Below are 17,819 nucleotides of genomic sequence, written 5' to 3'. Positions count from 1 at the left end.
TGGGTCTAGTGCCCAGACCTACAGTCAGGGGACTGAATTCTGTTACAGAAAGAACTGACCACCTCAAGACTTTCCTGAAACTATACCTGCAGTGAATAGGGGAGCTGACTAGGAACCTAGCTCTGCCAGAGCCCAGACTCTTCCCTTACCTATTCAACTTCATAATAATACTGTATATTGCTATCTCATTCTACAGATGAGAAAATCAACATGGTGAAGTCAAAATATATCCAAATTAATGTGGCCAGAAATAGGGGGAAAGAAAACTTGATGGTAGCTCTGTCTGTTCTTTGAGCCAGTGTTTTGTCCACCCAGCTATTCGGCTCCATGGTGGTAGGTTATGGAGTGTTTTCATTATACTTATTTCTAAAGAGAGTTGGTCTAAAGCCCCTCACCATGCAGAGAGGTGAAAAAGTACAAGGTACAGTGGTAAAGTCAACTGTGTCTTTAGTTTCTGTATTAGTTTGATAGGGTTGCTGTAACAAAGTACCATAAAGTGGGTGTCTTAACAGAAATTTATTGTATTATAGTTTTGGAGGCTGGAAGTCTGAGCTTAAGGAGTAAATAAGCAGGGCTGGTTTCTTCTGAAGGCTGTGAGGGAGACTCTGTTCTATGCCTCTTTCCTAGCTCCTGGTGGTTTGATCTTTGGCATTCTTTGGCTTGTAGATGCATTGCCCTGATCTCTGCCTTCACGTTCACATGATGTTTTCTCTGTGTGGGTGTATCTTTGTGTGCATGTATGTGTCCCAGTTTCCCCCTTTTATAAGCACACTGCTCATATTGGATGGAGGGTGTGGTCCATGCTATCCCAATATGACCTCAACTTAATCAACTACAGCTACTACAGCCCTATTTCTAGAAAGGTCACATTTTGACGTACTGAGGGGCTAGGACTTAAACATATGAATTTTGGGGGGGACACAATTCAACCTGTAGCAGTTTCTCTGGTAAGAAAGAAACTAAAGGAAACATACATAGCTTTTCTACTAAGGAAGACCTTCATTGGCCTTTTTATTTAAGCTAAAGAAAGAAACAGTTAGAAAACTAGCCTCAGTGGGTAGTCTGGAGGAAAGTTAGGAAAATGGGGTGGGATGAAAGAAGAGAGGGATAGTCAATAAAGGGGATGGAAAGTAACAAAAGCATACTGAGGTGGCCAGGGCAGCCTTTTGAAAAGCTTTGAATCAACTTGTTGTTAATTGGTTCTGATCCAAAATGCCATTGAGATTGTAGAAAGTAGGTGGTATAGCCAAAGCAACAGGTGTGAGAAGTCAACTTTGGCCTCATTATTGAAGATTAATCATTGAAGGAGGTGGTAAAAACATTAGGAGAAAGAGAAGAAGCCAGAGATCAAAGATTAGAATGCAGAGTCATTCTTGAATTCATCAGAAGGGTTAGCATCATTATGAATAACGTCTTTGGAGCTACTTTTGTTCAACAAACCACTTCTGAATATTTAAAATGCAATTAGTGATTTAGTTTTTCGATATGCATTTCCTGGAAGCCAATTGGATCTAATAAGCGCTGCCCAAAAACATTTTCTTTAGAATTTATAACTAATGATGATCCATATAATGTAAACTGAAGCCTCATTACTCATGGGGTTCTTAAATGAGCTAATATATGCAACACGCTTAGAATAGTGCCTGGCACATAGCAATGATATGCAAGTGTTTACTAGTATTATTAGGTGACTTTTTAAAAATTAATTAATTTATTCATTTATGGCTGCGTTGGGTCTTTGTGGCTGCGCGTGGGTTTTCTCCAGTTGCAGCGAGTGGAGGCTACTCTTTGTTGTGGTGTGCGGGCTTCTCACCGAGGTGGCTTCTCTTGTTGGGAAGCATGGGCTCTAGGCATGCGGGCTTCAGTAGTGTGGCTCGCAGGTTCTCGAGCGCAGGCTCAGTAGTTGTGGCGCACGTGCTTGGTTGCTCCGCGGCATGTGGGATCTTCCCCGACCAGGGCTCGAACTCGGGTACCCTGCATTGGCAGGCAGATTCTCAACAACTGCACCACCAGGAAAGTCCCTATTAGGTGACTTTTAATCCCGCATAGGATGAGGGAAATAGAACAAAGTGTAAATGGGCTAGAGTAGGTTTGCTCAAGCTCCTGCCACATTAATGAATTTACTTTCAGATGCTCCTCTGATTGTCACTGAGATAGTGTAGTGTTGAAAAAAAATCTCCATATTCATGTATAAAAAATAAAAAGAAGCAGTCTTTATGCTCTCCATTCATTCATTCATTCATTCAACATACAATTGACAAATTAGATGCTTAGTATTTTTAGCTTTCTAAAACTATTTAGTAGTGAATCACTAAAAGTTATCAAAAAACAACAAAAAATCTAATGGCATAAAACAGTTTGAAATGTTTTGGTAATTGAAAAGATAAAATATTGATAATTTTAATTGATATTAATTTCGAATAGATAATTTTGCATCTTGGTCAATTACCATGAGAAAGCATATTAAATAATTTTGGAATATCTAAGCTTAAGCCAATGTACTATTGTGATATAATGTATATTACATATAGGTATATGTAAGTTCTTAGGGCTGTACTGTAATTCATAAGGAGGTTGCAAATGAAGTATAAGGCATGTTTCCTGTTATTACTATTAATCACTTTTAGCATTCTTGTGTAATGATTTTACTGGAAGTTTTATATCAAGCCTCAAATACTCATTTGTATAATCTTAGTATAATTCTGTTTTTAGTATAATTTTAGTATAATTTTGTGTTCTTTGTCCATCTTGGGTGCTCAGTGAATATTGTTAATATTGCTATGTTTGTTTTTTATGTAGTTATAGATGTCTACAGTTTAACCATTAATATGTATATTTTAAAGACATCTTTAAAAGGCTGTGTACCAAGGCATCCAACACTTATAAAGTCATACCCACAAGAATTATTACTAAATCTATGTTACATTTCTCTGCCTCCTTATACCTGATTTTATATGGTGGCCTCTATAAGTGTCCAAAACTAATATTGAGATCCTGCAGTAGTTTTCCACCTGGCTATACACTGGAATCATCTGAGATGCTTAAATTTTTCTACGATGACCAGGGTCCATCTCAGACCAAATTAAGTCAGAATCTCTGACAAACAGCCCTATTCGTTGGGATGTTTAGCAGTTTTGTGGGTGATCCTAATGTGTAACTAGGTTGGAAATCTCATAAATATTATCCTGCTTTTAAGAGTAAATAATATATAATATGAAAGACTTGAACATTCAAATATAAGGTGGCTTACTTATGTGAGGGATACATTTTGGCAAAATTTTTTACTTTCCGTACTTTAGGTATATATGGCAACAAAGCAGTTCTTTGGTACAGTGGGGAATATAGGAAGTCATAAAACTAATGAACCTTCAATCAAGTCAAAGAAAAATGTATCAACCAACACAAAAGAATAAATTCTTAGGTCAATTTGCTCTTCCACTGCCATTTGTGCTCTCTCTGTCTCTCTCCTCTCTCTCCCTTTCTCTTTCTCTATTTGACTCTGACTTCTGCTACCACGGCAAGAAAAACTGAATCTGACATTCTGTTCTTTTTGCTAGTGCTAACCAGTATTAACACGGATATTATGAACTGATGATGGGGAATGTTACTTCCCTGCCACTGGAAGAAATCCAAGTGAGAACACATTAAAATCATGTACATTAATTAATCACTTTTATTTTTTCATTGAAAACTTGCATACTTTTATATGTTTGAATATATGTCTTAAAAGTTAGCTATAAAGTACTGTTTGGGTTTTTATTTATTTATTTGCACTTATATTTTCTTTACTAGTGCAATACAGTGGACTTTTCTTTCGTTTTTTTACTGGCAGCTTTTTAAAAAATATATCTTTTTGACTGAATAATATGTTTTTAACAGCTTTTGGTTCGGGCCTTAAAAAAGTTAATACCTAGGCAAAAATCAGTTAAAGTAAACGTTGCTTTGAAAACACCTTTATCTATAAAATAGAGTGCACATGGCTTCATGTACATATAAAATAGTGGTTTGGGGAAAATTTCTGTGGAATATATGTATATTTCAGCATTACTTTAAATGCTCTCAAGACTGAGGGTATAGCAGGGGAAAAAGCAGGTGGAATCCCCTACACATTTAAAAATTGTTTTCCTCCTTCCTTCCTTAGCATCGATTTCTAAATTAATGTGAACTACATGAGTTTATGAGAAAACTCCTTAGTATTCTAATTTCCTTAATTGCATTGTGTAAACATAGAAGCAAAGTGGACAGAAAACTAGCCACCATAATACTCTTACTGCCAAAAAATACAGAAGCGTCATCTCATTTTCCTTGATTTCATGTTAGTACTTAAAGGTGTCAGCAAAACCCGTGTCACTAAAGTATATACTTAGAATGTTAAATGGCCAAGAAGAAGGCTTGTACTTAGTCAGTTAAAAGTCTGGATGATATTTTTAGTCAATATATTTTTTTCTAGCATCTTGAAAGCAAAGCTTTTCTCGGCTGCCAAGGTCCATCTGCTTCTGAGTTCATTAATAGAAACTGTTCCTAATAGCATAAAGCTAATAGAACCATGAAGTGGAAATGCAAACAGCCCCTGTAATTCTAACTTAGAACCACACCATGCTCTCTGACTAGACAGGAAGAACTCTATTAAATATCTCTTTTAACCGCCAAGGAGTGAATAAATTTAATCTCCCTTAGGTTTAAAGCAGCTTTACTCCAAAAAAATGGGCCTTCCGCATTGATTCCTAGGAAAGGAAAACTCCCAAAATTCCTCTTGTAACTCTTTCAGAATGTTTGAAATTTAATAGTAGGCAAATCATTTACTTTCAAAAAATACAAATAGGTTTAAAATGCTGCTATTTCAGAACAGTAACTTTTGCTGTAAATTAATAGGTAGGTCCAGATTTTGGGGGGTAAGGGAGCCATGAGTTTCTATTTCCCTACTAGAAAAAATCTAGGGTAGAGCACTAGTAAAAGACCTGGAGACTCTCTTTAGTACTTTTTGAGGCTTTTTCTTTTTTAAGTTCTTAAAACTTGGTATCCCTGAGACCTACCTTGATATTTCCTCCGTTTCTTTCATCAAAAGTCCCAAGGACCTCCAAACATCTAAGGAAAAGGTAATGATGGCTCTCTCTTCTCAACTCTGGGAATAATATTATTCTTCTCCCCTTCATTTAGGCCAGCCTTGCTGGGGCAGGTTCCAAACTTCATTGTTCAATCAATTTTGCATTTCTATCGTGAATCTTTGCTTTCTCTACTCATCATTCCTTTCACTGCATTCAGTTTAGTTTCCAAAGATAATCCTTGGGAAGAGTGGAGATGGGAGTTAGTGAAAATGGGGAGAAGGAGGGATGTTCTGTGGAAAGAGTCTGAGCTTTGGAATCAAACTGTCCTGGGTTTGAATCCCTGCTCCTAAAACACTGTTTAACTAGGAGACTTTGGACAAATTACTTATCCTCTGAGAGTCTCAATCTCTGGACAGTAAAAAGGAGGTGATGGTGATCTCATTGCTTCTCTCAGAGGGGGTAAGAAGGTAGCAGTGAGAGTAAAATCCTAGGCATCTGTCTTTTTCATTTCATCTTTAATGAATCTGAAGTCCTTTCCCCCTAATAGCTCCGCTCACTTTACCTCAAAATTTACTTAAATCTGACCTCCACCAAGTCTTAGCCCAGGATCCTTTCCAACATTTTGGTTTCTATAATTTATTTTTCCTCTTGGAGGGTATGCTCTAAGAATGAACTCTTGAAATACTGTTCTCATTAGAGGGGATTTATGCTTTACTATAGGAAATTTCACAAAAGTGCACACAATAAGTTTGCTAGTTTCAACTCAAGAGTAGAGATTTTAACAAGATTTTCAAGAAGTATTATAAAAAACTGGTTGAGTATGGTCTCTGAAGATTATTTGATTAGTGAAGGTGATCTAGTTCCTTAATTACCACCTTCAATTTCTGTAACTGTAAAACAGGGATTACAATAGTACCTAAAACAAAGTTGTTGCAAGACTTAAAAAAAAAAAAAAAAGTACAGTACTGTAACAGTCCTTGGTGGGCTAGCTTTTACTGTTTTTACTTAGTATAATTTAATATTAGGTAAATTAATTTGGGTCTAGAACCAGATTTGACTGACAAGTTAGAAATTCTGTCTAGCATAAATGTACTCAGTTTAGTCAAAAATTCATCTTATCCATAGACTGTGTGTCTAGGTGGATTTCTGTTTGCTTACTCACTCTACTTGGCTATAGCACTTAAATTGGAAGGGGGAACAAAAATCAACTTTTTTTTTTTTTTTAGTATTAGAAACAATTGGGAAATGAATTTAAAAATAAGATTCCATTTTAAATAGTGACAAACTACATAAAATACATTGGAATAACTCTAACAAAAGATGTGCAAGTACTATAAGGAAAACTTTAAATTACTGCAGAGAGAGGTTAAATAAGACCAAGTAAATGGAGACATAAACTATGTTAATTGATTGGAAGACTGACTTATTAAGATGGTGATTGATTCAACGCAATCCCAATCAAAAATGTAAAAATTGGCAAATGATTTTAAAAGTTATATGAAAATGCAAATGATCCCAAACAGCAAATAATATTTAAAAGAACAAGAATGGAGGACTAATACCACTTGATTTCAAGACTTTTAAAGCTACAATAATCAAGGTGGCTTCTGATTTGCTAACAGATGAGCATATAGATCAATGGAACTCAGTAAGTTATCTAAAAATAAACCTACACATATATGGTCAATTGATTGTCAATAAAGTTGCCCAGGCAATTCCAGGGGGAAAGAAGAGTCTTCTTTACAAATGGCTCTGGTAAACTAGATATTCACGAGAAAAAAAATCAACCTTTACCTCACACCATACACAAAAAATTAATTTTATATGGATTATAGACCTAAAATCTTCTAGGAGAAAACATAAGAAAAGGACTTTGTGACCTTGGATTAAGCAAGGATTTCTTTGTTTAGGGCACACGAAAAATGAAATCATTAAATTAAATTTTATCAATGTTAAAAAAATCCCTTTTATTTCTCTACCAAAAAAAAACAGAAAAGGACACCAAAACTGGGAGAAAATTTGCAACAGAAAGATTAGAGAAAGAATTTGTATCCAGAATACACAAAAATACTCTTGATAAGACAAACAACCCAATAAAAATCAATAGGCAAGACATTTGATCATAAATTTCACCAAAGAAGATATATGATGGGAAATAAGTACAGAGATGCTTATCAGTATTATTCATCAGGTAATGCAACTAAACCAAGTTACCCTTTCAAGAATGTTGATAGGGCTTCCCTGGTGGCGCAGTGGTTGAGAATCTGCCTGCCAATGCAGGGGACACGGGTTCGAGCCCTGGTCTGGGAAGATCCCACATGCCGCAGAGCAACTAGGCCCGTGAGCCACAACTACTGAGCCTGCGCGTCTGGAGCCTGTGCTCCACAACAAGAGAGGCCGCGATAGTGAGAGGCCCGCGCACCGCGATGAAGAGTGGCCCCCGCTTGCCGCAACTAGAGAAAGCGCTTGCACAGAAATGAAGACCCAACACAGCCAAAAAAAAAAAAAAAAGAATGTTGATAAAATAAAGACTGACCATGGAAAAATGTGGAAGAATGGAAATTTTGATACACTGCTGGTGGAAATGTAAAATAGTAAAACCATGTTGGAGAATAGTTTAGCAGTTTTCTTTATATATTTCTTAAAATACTACCATATAGTTCAGTCACTTCATTCCTAGGTTTTTACGTAAAGGATTGAAAACATATACCCATGCAAAAACTTGTACACAAATGTTCATAGTAGCTTTATATGTAATAGCCAAAAACTGGAAATAAACCAGAATTACAGCAATAGGTGAATGGGTCAACAGATGGTGGTATAACAATACAATGGGATACTCTTCACTAGTAAAAAGGAAAAAATTACAGATGTGTGCAACCCCATGGATGAGCCTGAAAAATCGTTTTGCTGAGTGAAAGAAGTTAGACACAAAATGTACATGTAAATGTAAATGTAAAATGTACATGTAAATGTAAACTAATCTAGAGTGATAGAAAGCAGATTAGTGGTTGTTTGGGGACAGGGGTATAGAGAAGGATAGACTGCAAAGGAAGCATAGGGAAACCCTGTGATGTTATGGAAGCATTCAGTATTTTTCTTGCAGTGGTAGTTTCATGGATCAAACTTATCCAATTGAACACTTTTAATATGTGCTATTTATTGTATATAAGTTATAGGTCAACAACATTGCTAAAAAATAAAAAGGAATTCTAAGGAGTTTAACCTCTATTTCAATATTTTATGACTTATTGAAACTAATATTTTAATAGACCTGTTTAAAAGGGGACTTCCAAGGCAAAATATGAGGTGAGGTTTAATTATTTCCTATCCTGAACAATGGGTGTGTGTGTGTTTGTGTGTGTGGTAGTGGTGGGGATAGGACAGAGGGAGGGGGAGAATCTTAAATACCCTGACAGATATAAACTGAGCTTCTAGTTGTAAAAGATTTTCTATTTAATCCAGGAAAGTTCAAGGACACAGAGATAAATCCCTGCCTACAAAAGAGTGGAAGAGAGTGTGGGAGAGAGAATAGGTCTCATAGGCTCTCTTTTAAGAGAAGACAGTCGTAGGAAAAAAGATTTTTTTTTAATTCCTCAACTTTTGCCTTTCAAGAAAGCCTAAATATTTTCCTTAAAGATTCCTTTGGCAAATAGTAAAATATGTGGGGACAAAGAGACTTTTATGGACAGAGGATAAGCTTGAAGAAGCACTTTCATCGAATCTGAAAATCATAAAATCTGACCCTGCCATCTGCCTGTCAGGAGAGTTCTTACTCATTACTGACTCAGTCTTTCCCACCTCAACTCTCCAGCTTGAGAAAATAATTTCTTCCCAGGTGCAGAATTATTGCAATAGTTCCTCATCAACATCAACCTTCAGGTTTCTTTACACAGACCTTCTAGTACTGGGCAGATAGTTTAGTTTACTTCTCCCCACAAGTACTTTTTTTTTTTTTCTTTTCTTGTTGTTGAAGTATAATTGACTTACAATATTATGTTAATTTTAGGCATACAGCATAGTGATTCAGTATTTTTGCAGATTATACTCCATTATAGGTTATTACAAGATAATGAGTATAATTCCCTATGCTATACAGTGTATCCTTGTTGCTTATCTATTTTTATACAGTAGTTTGTATCTATTAAAATACACAAGTTTTCACTAGTCTGTGTGCTATCATGATCCATACTGAGTGGCTTGGAACATCTTTCCTCATCCTTACTACCTATGTTATTTCTACCTGGTCAGACAAAGTCCGCTTCTCTTTGAAGCCCCAAGTCTACCCACTTTCTTGACCCTCCTTGTCCCATAGAACACACATTTCTGCAGTAGCCTTTGCCCATGCTGGTCTGTTCATATTTATAGCATATTGCTTTCAGTGACCAATTATTTTATTATTTCCCTGGTTAGATTGTAATCTCCTTGAAAACAGGAAGCATGTCAAATAATTATCTGGACCCTTCTTAGCGTCTGACCTAGTATCCAACACATAGTATGTATTGAATAAATATTCACTGATTAATGTATTATAGGCCATAACAGAGGAAGTAAGGGAGCTGTATACGAGTGAATTTTCAGAAATAGTAATAACAATTCTGTATATTTGTAAAGTGTGACAGTTGAGTGCATGAGTTTTGGGGTCACACAAGCATGGGTTTAGTTCAAATCCCAACTCTGCACCTCACTGGGCCAAGGCACTTAAACTCTGAGTCTCAATTTCTTCATCTATAAAACAGGCATAATAATAGTGTCTTCATAAAAGTATTGTACAGGTCAAATGAAATGTTTGTCAAAGTCATTAACATGAAACCTGTCTAAAATTTTCAATAATTGTAGCTTTGTGTAGCCTTTAACGTTTTAGCATGGCTTTAGAATACATTCCTTAATAAAACCAATAAAGCCTCAATCATATATAGGGAATCAATAATCTCTGCTTTACTGATTAGCAGACATTGTAATTTGTCTAATGTCAAACTCTTTGTTAGTGGAAAAGAGAAGACCGAAATTCAAATTTTCTGACTCTACTTGTCCTGAATTATCTGTTAATGAAGAAGCATTGTGGTAGGAAGCAAGAGTTGATAATAAGTAATAACAAATTTGTGATTATCATAGCATTTAAATTAATGAAGATGAAACAATAAACCCTTGCATTTGGTGCTGTGACCTGGAACAAGTACATTCTAATTCATTAAACTGATTTTACCCATAAAGTAGAAGTGCCAAACTAAAAAAAAGAAAAAAATTAGGTGTCCAGTCAGAAACAAGTGAAAGGCAAAGAAGAAAAAAGTGTGGTTTATGTCCCAACATCCATTTCATCTATTTTATCCCAGATTTTAATGTCATGTAATCTATACTTGTCTATGATTGATTCAGAAATGAGCATGTGATCCAATGATACAATGCAAACAGAAGTTGGCTAGAGAGACTTATGGGAAATTTTGTTTTTCTCCTAGGGATGCAAAAAAGGAAACATTCTCTATCTCTTTTCTTTTTCTGATTGTTTTCATGTCTAGATATGCCTCTTAGAATTGCTGTAGCCATCTTACCACTAATAAGAGGAAGGTGATACCTGCAAAAATGGAAAAGCAGAGAGATGATAACGTCTTTGGACATATAACTTCACTTTCTTGGAACCCGCTGGGTTTCTAGTAAAGTGAAAATATTCATGTCCATAGTGTTTAAGCCAATTTTAATTGGGATTTCTACTGCTTGCCGTTGAGAGAATTTTAATATTACAGTGACTCTCAGAAAACTTTGGGGGATGAGAATAGGAGAGTGTTGTTTCTATATTGGAGACTGAAAAAATATCACAAAGATTGAACCTAATAACAGCTTTTAATCCAAAGACCCATTTATCCTTGCAGACTGTATTTTGTAGCATCTCTAAAAGTGACAAGGATTGCAAGCTCGCTTGTCAATGTCCTTAAAATGTGCATGACATTTTCAAGGAGAGGAAATAAAGTAATTGCCTGAGCCAATGGGCTTTTTGGAGCCATTTTGAACTGATGGACCCCCTTTCACTAGGTGAAAGTAAAATATATGAGTGGAGGCAGGGAGGGGGATTTCAAAATGCTTTGAGAAAACGTCAAATGTAATCTGTCTCATTTGATGTAATAAAACTATGGGAATTCCTAGGTAGGTGCTTGATTAGATGAAAAGAAGACCAGAAACTTCATCAAAGCCAAATTTCCAGAGGAATTTGTGTCCTGTCAGTTGGGAAGACTTGCCACAGTGGAATGTTTTAGCTAATGGTTTGATTTTTGCCTAAATCATATAATCTCTTTGTTTCAGTTCTCTCTGGCCATCAAACAAAAGAACTAATTCCTGTCCAGGATATCTCAGAGTGATTGTGTAGCAATAATAATGACATAATATATTTCCCAGCACTCAAAAATGACTTGCCCACAGGAAGTACCTGATAAATATTTGTAAAGTGGTGGAAAGTAGTTTGGATTTAGAGTCTAAACAAAAAGAGTCTAAACAAAACAGCTAGATCACTGGTCAGCACATCTACATGGAAAAGGTTTTTTACTTTGCTTGACATCAATCATGGTTTCAAATGCCTGGCAAACAGTTCATTGGTTTGATTTCTGAAAAATACCAGAATATAATTGTCATAAATTCTTGATATTTTAAGGCTTATAACAGATATATTTAATTGGAAATATGTCTTGTAATACAAGATTTCACTTTTGTTAGTGTTCCCATATTAAGTTATATTATTTTTTAAAGAAACATGTAGACTTGCTTTACTCCATTGCTAGCAGGTAGTGTCTTTCAAGTTAGAGGCCTTTGTGAAGATGGTCACTTCATGTTTTAGGATCAGGCTGTAAAAGCTTATCAGGTGCCCAGTGTGAATGGACAGCTTCACACTGTCCAGTGTGAGGTAACATGTCTGGGTTATTTCTTTAGGAGCACCCTCAACTCTGTATCAGTAAATATTTCCTTTTGGGCTTATCATTTTCTCCACAAAGAAATCTTGCAAGCTCCCGCCCATGATTCATGAGCTTGAATGTCAATGTTCTTAGAGTCAGGTAACAGAAGAGAATTGGGGATTTCCCTGTTCAGGGAACAGATTTTTGTGATATCCCTGAGATCATTCTCTGACCCGCCCCAGAGTCTCTTGGAGACTCTTTGCAGAGAGTAAACCTATTGCCTTTTTCTGGGGTGGGGGTGGAGGAGAACCAGGTATGCAATAACTATTTATACAACTTTTCAAATTTTCCCGTCTCAGTCCCAAATGCTTCCTAGTTCCAGAAGTCCTGTTCTTTAGGAGTCCTTAGTATTTCTGGGGTTCTCTGATGGAGATTAACATGCGTTTGAGATGCTTCAATCAATATAACAAATTTATTCAACAAATATGTATTATCATGTGCCAAGCAGGGATTAGGCACTTGGGATACAATAGTAAACAAAACAAAACTCCCTTTTCTCAAAGAGTTTACAGAATGTAAGAAACAGTCAATAAACAAGACACATACTAACTAAATAAATTAGTTAATATTCTAGGGACTGATAAGTGGCATGGAAAAAAGATTAGAATAGGGTAAGGGGATGGGGGGTGCCAGGAGATAAAGAGCAGGTAGCAATTTTGCAAAGGGTAGTCATACTTAGTGAGAGTGTGAATTTTGATTAAGATTTGATGAAAGCAAAAAAGTTATCTAAGGTAAGACCTGGGGCGAGGGTGTTGCAGGCAGAGGGAACTTCCAGTGCCTAAGTTCTGAGGTGAGAATGTACTTACGTGTTTGATGAACAGCAAGGAGGCCAGTGTAGCCAGAGTGGAAGGAGTGAAGTGAAGAAGACTGTGGGGTGATGAGGAAGGCAGGGAGGTGGCAGGGGTGGGAGCTGGAGACATGCTCTGCTTATTGTGTAAACATTGTATCAACACTGGTTTTTTACTCTGAAGGACATAGCATGCCAGTACAAGCTGCTAATCACAGAAGTGACATGATCTGATTCATATTTTAGGGATATCACTGGTGCTGTGTTGAGAATAGATTGAATGAGGGGCCAGGGTAGAAACAGAATACTTAGCTAAGAATTAGTTCATTAGTCCAGGCAAGAAATAATGGTAGGCATACTTGTTTCCTGGGGCTGCCACAACAAATTACCACAAACTGGATGGCTTAAAAAACAAAAATTTATTCTCTCACGGTCTGGAGACTAGAAGTCTGAAACCAAGGTGTCACGTCAGAAGGGCCACGCTCCCTCTGAGGGCTCTAGGGAAAAATTCTTTCTTGCCTCTTCTAGCTTCCAGCACTCCTTGTTTGCCAGTAGTCCTTGGCATTCCTTGTTTTGTGGCACCACAACTTCAATCTCTGCCTTTGTCTTTATTTAGTTGTCCTCCTTCTGTGTGTGTCTGTATCTCCAAATCTTTATTCCTTAAAAAGACACCAGTCATTGGTTTCTCCCTAATCCAGTATGAACTCATTTAACTTTATAACATCAACAAAGACCCTATTTCCAAATAAGGTCACATTTATAGGTACCAGAGTTTAGGGCTTCAAGCTATCTTTTGGGGGAGCACAATTTAACCCATGACAGTGAGTAGTACTAGTAAAAGATGGTGGGAAGTGATGAGTTTCTGGGTGTATTTTGAAGGTAGAGCCAGCAGAATTGTCTAAGGACACGGATGTTGGATATTAAAGAGAAAAGCTCCAAGGCTGACTGACACCTGAAGTTTTCATCTTCCCTTGTCTGCTAATTCAGTTACCACTCACGCATCTGTTTTTTAGCTTTCTAAATTTTGTTGCTGTTGGATCCTTTTCAGTATTTTCTCTCAGGGGTTTATAACTTTAAAAAAAACCCACTAGTTAGGCATTTTAGTGGGGTTTGGAAAGGAGTTGTAGGAAACACATATGTGTATCGTCTGCAGTGTTTATCCAGAAGTTCTCTCCAGGGGTGAGTCTAAATTTTGTGGAGCCTGAAGCTTAGACATTTTCAGGGCCCACTTTAAGAAAAATAAATAAATAAATAAATAAACAAATAAATCCAAAATTAGATACCATAGCAGTATTGCCCTTAAACCAGGATCCCTCTTCTGGACACACACACACACATAAACACACAAGTGTACACACAGTTTATTAAAGAACTTGGGATCTGACTGTCAGCACTACTAACATGGAACAACCTGTAAACCCAAACACGTGCCCTCATGACTAACACCTTTCAGATCTCAGGAAAGTCTTTTCCACATCTCATGTTCTACGTCCTCAAAAAAAAAAAGTTACCATGTCCATACTGTGAAGATTTGGAGGTTTTGCTGATGTGAATATCTGAGAAAAACATTGCTTTGGAGTTTGAAGAGGATTTGAACAGCAGAAATACTTGTGTAAGAGAAATACTGAGTATCTTGTCAATTCCTCTCTCTGAGTAAGCATGACCGCAAGAGAGTCTGACTTCTTAGCGTATCATTTTCCAGTAGTGCCAAGAATTCGTTCATTCATTCACTTATGCTCCTATTCATGTCCTAACATATGATTGCAGAGGTACTCATAAAATCAACATGGTGTTCACAACATTTGCACTAAAGGCAGCTGAGAAATGTTTTTCAATATTAAACAATTCATATTAGTCTTAAATTTGTATATATACGTAGCTCTAGTTATAAGTGCTTGAGATTAATACAGATTCTTCACCTCACTATGTGAATCTAGATATTGCCTCAAAAGATATGAAATTACAATATAAGTAGCAGCTATTCATATGATAAAATTAAAATGTTTTGTAATATTTTCTGTAATAACAATAAGATATATATAACTCCTTGTAATGTTTGAACATAATATTCGAAACTCAAGGTTCATTTCTTAATCTAAGTATTGACTTAAGAAGTTTACTGACAATTCCAGTTGCTATTGCCCCAACAAAGCAAAGTTTCTTCAAATTGAATTTAATAAAAAATTATAAAATAGTAAAAAAAGTTGATAATGTGGCATCAATATCAATAAAATAAAATTATCTGAAACTCTTGATTATTATATATAGTGCTTTTGATAAAAAGAAAAGAATTAAGGCAATAAATATCTTTAATTCATGAATTGTATGCATGTTTATGTTATTATTACCCCCAAATTATCATTCCATTAAGAGAATACCCAGCTGTGTACAATAATTAATTTCAGTCATCTTTGAAAGTTGATTAACTTACAGTCACCTAAAACCAATATTTTTTTACATTTTTCCTAATTTATCATTATGGAGGTAGAGTTGTCAAGGTTGGAGAAAGTATTTTATTTATAGTCATTAGTGTGTTTAAACTTAGATAATTAGAATGTGGTGTAGGTGCACTTTTGTTGTACTCTTCCCTAGGTCCCAAGAATGTTAGGAGTGATGGACCTGTTCAAATGTAAAAATTTGCTTAAAATGAGAAAAAAAATCAGGACAATTTACAAACTCAGGAAAAAAAGGTCAAATATACAATTTCTACAATTCCAGAAAAATAATCACAATTTTCTTTTTTATACTAATTTATTGACTGGTATACCTATATTTTTTTCCTGTAGTTTTTGAATAAATACTCTTTGCCTCTTCATTTGATAAAACCTTTTATATTTTAATAGAGAGACTATTAACGTATATAATTCAGTGTCTCTTATAGCATGGCAATTCAAAAATTTTCCATAATATTAATAGTTTAGAAAAAATTTTTCATCTTCACAAATCATTACTGGTAATATCCTGGAAATATTCAGTTGTTATCAAATTTGGAAAAAACTCTATCAAGTTTTTTTCATGTGAATTGTTGCAAATACTTTCTGTTGTCACTGCTATAGTTTGTGTCCTATAAACATGGGAATTCTGATAAATCCTACTTTGTGCTATTCCCATCAAAAGAAATTGGAAGAGCTATATAGAGGTTGTGTTTAGAACCCAATATGGTACATGATTAAGTCTGTTCCTGACAGGAAATAACTTTTATATTTACTGGGTGTTGATGAGATTCTTATTCTTTGCTGACAAATTTACAAGTCTTGTGATTATAACAGTTTTCCACAAGGACACTTTCCTGTCCTGATACAACCTCTGGCGTTGGGCTTGCTGTCACAACGCTAGGTACGCTGGCACAGTGGACCTTAGGAGGATACCTGGGAGCTGCGTCTACATTTAAATGACCACCAACAACTTAACTCTGCCACAGACATGCCTGAGAATTTTACAAATACATTCCAGTAAGCTCAAACTAAGTCTATGTCCAAGTCAACCTCTTTTATCCCAGGCCCCTCAAATGCCCATGGCTTTTCCAATGCCACCAGACACCCAGTGTGAGTGGAGAAAAATACAACCCTTTAAACAATTGTAGTTATATGCCCTAGTTTTGCAAGTTTAAAGAAAATATGTAACCATGCAAACACACTGCTAGGCTCCTCTCTCTGGGTCTCGGCAGGCACCTGTGCAAAGGAAGGGCTCTGCAGCTTAAGCTTCATTAGCTTCACAGATTCCTGTCTGCTTCCTGTATGAAGTTGCCTTGCTGTTGCCATTGATTGCTCTGAAAGCTTGGCTGACCAACATCTTGCGGGGGGGTGTTCTTCAACTTCTGATGTTTTCAGTCGCTTTATATTGGATAGTGAATACAGTGTAGACCGTATAGAATTCAGCTTTGTTTGCACAATTCAGTCATAGGGCTTTTACAGTAAAAATAAAATCAGTTAGTAGATAACCAACTTTTGTTTCTCAGAAGCTAAAAAAAGCAAGTTTAGAATTGAGTCACACATGCGGCAGCACACGGCGAAGAAGAATGAACTGAAATGAAAGCACAATCTGGAAGAATAACTTCAAAACAATGCAGCAGGATGAGAGCCCTGCTGCTACCGTTTATGATTCCCTCCAAGCCCAATGCTCACATCCGTCCGTGTGAGGCCGTGGCACACTCCTAGGCAATGAGCGGGTCAGGGGGCGCAGGCTCTGGATTCCCACACAGTAACGTGAAGAAAATCAATTTCAATCCTCCAAGGAGGATACACTGCAACTGAAGGTCTCTAAACACTCTCAGTTCTCTTGAGACCCTTGAGGCTTGAGAGGAGATTTCCAAAAATTACCACACCTCAAATTTTGGCTCTTTAGATGAAAGCATATACTGTATTTTATATTTCTACCCATTTTTACCTATGTAGGTGGGAGGAAGGGGGAGAGACATGTACAAATATGGATAACTATCTGAACAGTCTGGTTCAAAAACATCTGCTTCGACAGTACATCCCAGGAGCTGTAATCAAACCTATAAAAAGACTGCTGTACTCATCCATGAAAGGAAAAGTAACTTGCATTTTTGGGGGGAAAAATCCATTTATTTTACCATTGGCTGCAGGCACTTTGTTTTGAATAATGCCTGTGCAAGTTAAGTATTTTAGTGGGATTTAAAATGATCAGTGAAGGAACAGTAAAGTGAGAAACATAAAACTTATACGTGTGTGTCTCAAAGCAACCCCCTCCTCCTTTGCTTGTTATGTGGCCTAGCTTAATTCATTTAATTCCTGTGACCCTCAATTTTCTCATCTATAAAAGGGGATAATAATGTCCAGCCTACCAATATTAAAGGATTGTTATGAAGATCAAATAAGGAAACTGTATGTAGAAATGCTTTTTAGAAGGAAATGTTACAAACATAAGACATTACTATATTTTTTGAACATCTGAAACTAATGCCTTAAAGAAAAACAGGTTTTTGGGTTGAGGTGGGAGTGATGTACGAAAAGTAGAGAAGTGAAGGGACGTATTGAGAAGAAAGTAAGCTTAGACTGGTTGGTGGAAAGTGTGAGGGCATCACAG

At 36.3% G+C, this 17,819-nt stretch overlaps 1 pseudogene across 2 annotated transcripts in view; it reads right to left on the bottom strand.

Moving 5' to 3' along the window:
- LOC309630276 (GTP-binding protein Di-Ras3 pseudogene) overlaps nt 1–17,819 on the bottom strand; it is a 90,160-nt pseudogene that overhangs the window by 11,091 nt on the left and 61,250 nt on the right. Inside the window, exon 2 of one of the 2 annotated variants that reach the window (XR_014249522.1) lies at nt 8,021–13,429. The exons of the other annotated variant lie outside the window; for it this stretch is intronic. The product of XR_014249522.1 is annotated as a GTP-binding protein Di-Ras3 pseudogene (transcript). Of the gene's footprint in view, nt 1–8,020; nt 13,430–17,819 lie in introns of those variants that run through there. 2 annotated transcript variants of the gene reach the window in all.

This window comes from Balaenoptera borealis, assembly GCF_965194805.1.
Source record: "Balaenoptera borealis genome assembly, chromosome: 6".
NCBI classification, from domain to species: Eukaryota; Metazoa; Chordata; class Mammalia; order Artiodactyla; family Balaenopteridae; genus Balaenoptera; species Balaenoptera borealis.
Note: the sequence above shows the minus strand (reverse complement) of the source record. Positions and strands in the feature narration are given on the sequence as shown.